The sequence below is a fragment of the Trachymyrmex septentrionalis genome, unplaced genomic scaffold (genome assembly GCF_001594115.1).
Source record: "Trachymyrmex septentrionalis isolate Tsep2-gDNA-1 unplaced genomic scaffold, Tsep1.0 scaffold15, whole genome shotgun sequence".
NCBI classification, from domain to species: domain Eukaryota; kingdom Metazoa; phylum Arthropoda; class Insecta; order Hymenoptera; family Formicidae; genus Trachymyrmex; species Trachymyrmex septentrionalis.
Window position 1 is genome coordinate 1,122,045 of NW_017304653.1, and position 7,887 is coordinate 1,129,931.

At 32.6% G+C, this 7,887-nt stretch overlaps 1 protein-coding gene across 3 annotated transcripts in view; it reads right to left on the reverse strand.

Annotated features, from left to right (window-relative positions):
- LOC108745838 (circadian locomoter output cycles protein kaput-like) overlaps positions 1 to 7,887 on the reverse strand; it is a 104,126-nt gene that overhangs the window by 29,397 nt on the left and 66,842 nt on the right. The gene's annotated exons all lie outside the window — the stretch shown is intronic.

The following is a 7,887-nucleotide window of genomic DNA, read 5'->3' on the forward strand; positions in this document are numbered from 1 at the left end:
ATATATATATATATATATATATATATATATATATATATATATATATATATATATTATATGTAACACTTTGATATCGCAAAAATATCGCAATGACGAAGACACTACAGAAATGACAGGATTATACAAATACAGTTATTATAATAATTAGCACATATTTCACTAATTCTGTCAAAGAATACTCGGTACCCATCCCATGTGAATAAACCATAAACGCGGAGACGCGATGACACAAAGCGCGCATTCAAGTGCACGCTCATGATCGTAGGTGGACCATTTCCTTATTGATTCAGGAAACAAAGTATGTGACTTTTGATAAGTCTAACAACCGTGGGTTCATGGTCAGAAGTTTATTGCCGTTATCTACAGATCGGCCATCGCACATTCACCGATGATTTAATCAATTGTTACAAAAGACACGCTCGAACAATGTCTCGAATACATTGACCATATAAAAATGAAATTTAGAAGAATTAATCTCTTGTTTGTTCTGTTATTATGCAATTTATAATAACACGATTATTAAACAAGTAATTCCTTTTTAAATTTTGTGTACCTTTCCAATAGAATTCCGATTTTTATCTACGTTAATTAACGATACATACAATTCCACGAAATGTGTATACCTCGTAAACGAAATAATTAAAAATTTGAAATTAAAAACCTGCAATGTATTTTTATTATTGTACTTCGTGTACAAAAAAAAATATAACCTTTTATATATAAAAATTATAACATAGCTCACGTTTCTGTAATTAATTTTTTACTACAAATTTTTAAAGAAAATTTAAAAATGTTTAAATTTCCTTTAAGACTGATCTATCATTTCTAAAAGTTGATTTTTATAGATTAGGTTGTAAATTAGTAAATATCTCTTTAAAAAAAATTTTTTGAAAAAATTTTCGGTTTTTTTCCTGCTATTAGTGGAAGAAAATAAGCTAAAAAGCATGCCTTCTTGTTCTGCATTAAAGCATTTCGGCTTTCAACAAGTCGTCTTCAACAATGCGTGCTTCTAATTGGATCCCTCAGTATAATGGTTTTAACTATACTAATTGTAATCACGCGTTTTGACGGATGCATTGTATCTAGGTGTAGTCAGTCTTGCGATTGAAATTCAGAAGTTCGTCTTCAACTTACAATTGATTTTAAAGTTTCCAATATGTTACTAGATGCCAACACAATTGATTATACACTTATGATTTTGCATCGCGCTGGTGATTTCCAAACCATCCTTTTGGAAGAATCTCTTCCTTTGCTAAAATTTCTTCTCTCATTGAGAGACTTATACTAAAGGAGGGATATCCGCCCTACGACCCCCATTTTGAACATGCCGCGCCCTCTTTTCCATCGTCAAGGACACGAGACTTTCGATCATGGAGAAGGGGTTTCCGTAGGCATGGCTTTGGGAATAGGACAGGACCGGAGAGGAGTCCACACTTCTACAGAAATCGATACGGGTTTGCTACCCTCCCACAACGGTCGGTCGACTGATATACACATTCAAGGTCGCTTCACGGAGCGAAATTGTGCGAGACAACAGGCGCGCTCAATTTCCACTATTTTTTGGGTGTGTATCTATTATTTTCTGTAGCAATGTGTATGGAATATATTTAAGAATAATTTTCAATTTTCTATTACATATACAAAAAAGTTGTTCTTAAAATCCTTAATCTAATTCTACATTAGATACCTAATTTAATATTAAATTGTTAATTAATATCAAATGCACAGAGATTAATATTATATAAATCTATCCTATAAATCACATAAAAATAAATATCTGTTTTACGTTGAAGGATTTAAATTCTTAGAGCGACAATTCATAATCCGTTTCTATTTTAAAACCGTTTTAAGATGCTAATACATCTATCTGATTGGTTCATGACATTTTAAGACGGTCTTAAATTAAGATACGACTGATGAATACCGGTCTTAGAGATTTTTTTTCTATCTTCCCCCTATAAATAAAATCAATAAAACCTTTCCTCTATAATTTGTAGAAATTAAACTTTTAACAATTATTTTAAAAATTCAGTAAAATATAAAGATAAAAACAGTTTGCATAATTTAAAAGTATATCTAGCGTAAATGTAGTCTTGTATCATATTTTTGTAATGTTAACATCATATATTAATATAATAATGTGATCTTAGTTCATTAATATCGTTGTTATATTCATTATACAATTCATTTATCTTGTAAGAATGTTATCACGCGAGTGAAATGAGATAACTGTAGTCCAGTCCAGTACTTAGAATTTTATTATCACATATATTAAATTTCTGAGGCAACGTTGCTGAAACACAATTCACAAAATGATGCACATCTCATTAGCGTTGTGTTATCAAAATACAATGACGTCATATGCTATTCTTGTATCAAATTAAACTTATATATGTGTTGAGACCGGGGATGGTTTTTCCATTAATGCAATTTTTTAAATTAAAAAATTCATAAAAATTTACTTTTTTAACATTAACGTTTTTTGTTTATTAATACTGACGCAAGTATAACTTATTTATGTAATGATAACAATGTACTCGATCAATATGACAAAAAATAATTCTAACGATACTTTAATAAACGGTTCTTGGCCAAAATTTTATATTTGTCCGTCATAAATTACATGTTTAAAATTAATAAAGATAAAATTTAAGAGAAAAATATCTTTATATTGTTTGATATATATAAACTTGATAGATTACTTCTACTGTATATCATAAAAGAATCTAGGAACAACACTGTTTGAATAATTTCTTCCGAACGTGAAACAAGTTGAAGGATTCATACTTCGTGGGACAGGATCGTGTTTGGGCACCGCTGTTGCGAAATTCGGGCGGTGTCGACGGTTGCGTGTGTAGTGGTCGTCCCTCTCCTCCCTCTCCTCGCTCCTCACCATGCCATTCGGTCTCTCTTTCTCTCCCGCATGTCGCCAACGTAGCACACAAGCGGGACCGCGTCCTGCCTCACTGCAAGCCTGCGTAAGTAAGCCTTTCGAATTCGAAGCCCGGTCAACAGCCTCGAATTCCCCCCTCTCTTCCCGCCACCTCCCGCACAGCCCGAGGTCATATCGTTGCCTCCCATGTTCCCCTCGTCACCCTATCCCATTCTATAGCCCGTCTTCCTCGCGTCAACGCAAAACCGCCGAATCTCTTCTGCCCGCGTATCTCCTCTGTTCTTCCCCTGACTCCTCTCTCCACACTTTTGGGCCCCTTTCCTCTGCCTTATTCACGATAGTATCGTAAATCAATCCTCTCCTCCGCGTATCCCGGCACTACTCCTTCCTCCTTCCTCTCGGAACTCGGAGGTCGTAGGACTCTATCCAAGGTTCTTTCTCTTTCTAAGCTTTCCTCCGCCCTTTCGTTCCCACCAACTCTCCTTTCCTCTTTTAACTTCATTCCGATGTTTTATTTTGTCGGTGTGCCTTTCCCTCTCCGCTCTACCGCCCTCATCCATTTGCTTTCGATCTATTTCTCGCCCCGCCCGGTCGTCCTTTCGTTTTCGTTCATCGCACTAACGTTCGTTCCGTTAGGTTCAGGTCCGGGTTCGGGTGGGGTTCGCTAAACTCACTACACTGACAACAAGTACATACACTGGCTCGTTGAAATGAAGCCGCCATTTTTAGTTCGAGGAAACTGCGCACTGTAGCAGTATCTTGCGAAAGCAAATCGGAAGGTACTCTTCTACGGTTTACGTCCAGCTCTACTATAATTTCAATCTACGTCCCATACGTTGTGCCCATGAATAAATCACACGGAATAAACCTCTGAGCCTGATGTGAATAAAAATGGCGATGACAGACATCGAGGAGTGCGTAGGCTTCTCGTATATAAGCCTTGTGACTTTAAACTTTATAGTTAACCACATGTACCGTAATGTACATAATTTTCATTAATTCTTATTTTAAATTTGTCTATTGTTCAAGTGCTATCGAATTGCCGAAAGAAATATTTTAAACAAAAATATTAAAAAAAAAAAACTTTACGTTACGTTAATTAAATTTTTGTCTATTTTCGTTTAAAATATTGCTTCCAACAATTCAACTAGTTAATTTAAAATAAGAATTAATGAAAATTAAATACTCTACGATAAACGTGATTAATACTATAAAGTATAAACTCACAAGGTTTGTGTGTAAATTTATGCACTTCTCGATTTATCTGTCATCGCCATTTTTACTTATGTTAATGTTTCTTTTAATATTATAAATAAAACTTAGTAATTTTATAATGGACGGTATTTATATCTCTATTACGCAGACGACACATTATTATGTTGTCATCGCCACGCATACGTAATCGCATTACAATCATAATAGTTGGACTGATGAAAGCGGTCTGTTAATATTCCAGACAGTCGTAGATCGGGATAAGTATCGATCGACACTGAAGCATCTCAACGAGACGACTACCGGGTTAGCGAAAATTTTATTTGAAACGATACAATCTATTTAAGATCTGTCGTTTTGGCACGTTTACATCTGGCCGACACTTGCATTTTCCGTCAACCAACGAATTGGGCGTTCTATGTACAGCTATTAGATCACGTATTTATAGAAATAGTTAATCCGTAAGATGTGACATAACGGCGGAAACGACTGTAACGTGGTAGATAATTTACGGGGTATAAAGCGTTTTATCGATTCGGACGGAAGCTTCGGCAGAGAGGGGAGAACCACGAGAGTTCCGAACGCTCGATATTCGGCCTGTGGATTATTCGAGAAGAGTCTCTCCCCTATCTATCTGTCTCTTTCCCTCACATCGTTTGGATGTGGGGTTTCTCCCATCGCAACTCATCCTCCGACTCGACTGGATTCGCGCGCCCTTTGTGTCTCGAGCCACCACCAACCATCGACCATGACCATCCTTGCGCCGGTATATGTTGAGGGAAGTGGTTGTCAGTCGATGCGTGCAATCGTACTGGGCTTCGATATAACATGGATTTTCGATCCGCTAGGTTCTAAATTTAACGACGAGAGACACAAGCAATTCACAGACTCAATATAGCAACGATAATCTATAAGTCAAATTTGTCTCACATCAAATTTTTCACCTTTTCCACCTTATTTATGATATGTGATGATTTGTGTAAAATTGTTTAGCGTGGCTCACTTGGCAATGTTCATTTCTCATATTTATCGTATTTCAATCAACGCTAAAGAATCTTGTAAATAACTTGTAGAATCAGCGTTTGTTTTACCGCTTCGCCATGATTTAATTCTCTCTCTTCTGGTTCTTTACTCAATCATGATCGTTCATTCGTATTGCCAGGAAGGAGTATTTCAAGCAAGTTATATAATTTTTTTTGCTTTTGATCTAATAATCGTGAAGAATTCGTATGATTCAGCAATGATTTAACAATTAAAAACAACAACTAAGCATAAAAGACATATTAATTTTTCTACTACAATTTTATGGAATTATTTGATCGCGCTTGATCGCCGCTAAATGCGAAATTATTGTAATATCGCACACAAGATCAATAATAACGCATTTTTTTATTACATTTCGATTGCTTTCATACATGAAAAAAATATCTAATATACTTTCTTTTACAACATTACATATTCGTATAAAAATGAAGTTATTTATATTATATATGTATAACAATGTTAAAGATAGTGGTTTGAGAGTTATATAATCAATTTTAGTATTTCTATATATTTTAATATTTCTATATTTTGAGAATTGATATTATTTCTGTAATAATATTGGCAAAATCAACTTTAAAACAGAGTTACCCATGAATTATAAACGTATCGATGAAAATCAATTGTAAATTTCTGCACTACTCTACTACAATACAACATCGTGCGCTTGTTATGTATTTCGTCTGATTCCATTAGAAGTGTGTCGGACACACCCCAGTTACCTCTCCGATCGAACTTCGTATCTCCCGACCGAGTCTGAACCAAGTTCGACCATGACCATTTCTTGGCAAGACGCGTAAGGATGCTGGAAGAGGGTAGCTGCAAAAGGTAGAAAGGAGTTACAGCTCCGAGAAAAACGAAACCAAAGAAATCGTAAAATCCCCAACTCCATTATGCCATTCCTCTCGTCTATTTGTTGCTCAATTCTCTCAATGCACAATTTCCTCGAAAAAAGTTCGTTTCACGATAGTAATTTTCGCACTGTACACAAAGTGTCCCGAGAGAGACATATATATTCCTAATATCTTATATTTAATGTAATTTAACATAACTAAAGTTATTTAACATTGACTATTCAAACCTTTTAAAAACCCTTGAGACGCAATTTCCAGGTTTCCAGAGCAATGAGAAACTTATTCCAGAGTAATTTTCAAAGTAGACGTTTTAATGAAGCCTTCTTCTCGGAATCAAGATACTTATGAAGATATTTTACATTTGATATTAATTAATACAACCTCTCTGCAATAATATTTTGCCTCATATTAATAAACAATTTATTATTACCGTAGTTATTAAAATCTTGTATAAATATTAATTTAATTTATAATATCTATTGTACGTGATATTTTTTTCGATTTCGGAAATAAATATCGTAGAATGTAAAATGGGGAAAGTAATTAATCCGCTGCTGTAGTTATTGCGCGTACAAAATCAGTATTTCTCAATAATTAAATATAAAAATATATAAATATTACTAATTTATGTTCAAAATATAAAATATTTCTATTAAGCAATTTAAAATTTATCAGCCAATATCTCCGGGAAAATTATACTTAATATGCAGATATTATGTAATAAAAAATCATTTCAAAGCGAGCTTGATGCATCAGTTTATCTTTATGAGCTGAGCACCCGACTTTTAATAAATTAAGTCTTTAATAACAAAAATATTAATATTTTATTTGTAGTTGTTTGTAGTAACAATAATTTCGTTTATAGTTGCCTATATTAAACAAATAAAAAATTTTGAAAAGTAATTAAACCCGACTTTCAGACAGACAAAAATATGCTAATATATCTTGATTCAGAATCGTTTGTAGTTATTTGTAGTCAATTTTCTATCATTTTTAGGGCTGGGCATGTATTTGAAATACTTTTATTTAAAGCAGTATTTGCAAGTGTATTTTGTATTCTGTATTTCAGTGGAGCACATTAGTAGCAAAAAGTATTACGTATTTTATATTTAAAATCGAAAGATTGAGTGTTTTTTTTTAAATTTTGTAATTTAAATAATAAGACTGATTGTCAATCTTAGTATTTTAAATACAAAATATCTTCATGTTTCGTTATTATTATAATACTAAAATATAAAATACAAAATTTTTATATCTTATATGCTCCTATAAAAAACAAAATATGAAATATTTTCATATGCTTCGCTAAAATACAAAATACAATTGTTTTACAAATACTGTTTTTCAAATAAAAGTATTTTAAATTCATGCCCAGTCCTGGTAGTGTTGAGCCATTTTGAAGTTACAACATATTTACATTAAAGTAAAAACGCAATTTAATCAATTTTCAAGACCTTCCAAATCCACTCGCGGCATGTTTTTAAAAACCGTATTATAAGTATGTTGTAACTTTTAAATAACTTAAGTACAAATAACACGAAAATCACTAAAAACAATTCCAAATTATTTTAAAAAATAGGACGCAAATAAATTGGAGAAAATAAATTTTTTATTTATTGTAAATATATTGTAACATTTAAATGGCTCAATTACAAATAACGAGAAAATCAGTACAAACAACTACAAACAATTTTGAATCAAGATATATATTGAAAAAAATTCTAAATTTCAATAAATGTTTGTTCCAACAGTTCCAAGTAAATATTTACTAAATGTAAATATTAACATATAAAACATATTTATATAAATATAAACCGTATTTACGCGATACAAAAATTATTAATTTTATTTAACTTTTTTTTTATTGTTTAAATATTTATATATATT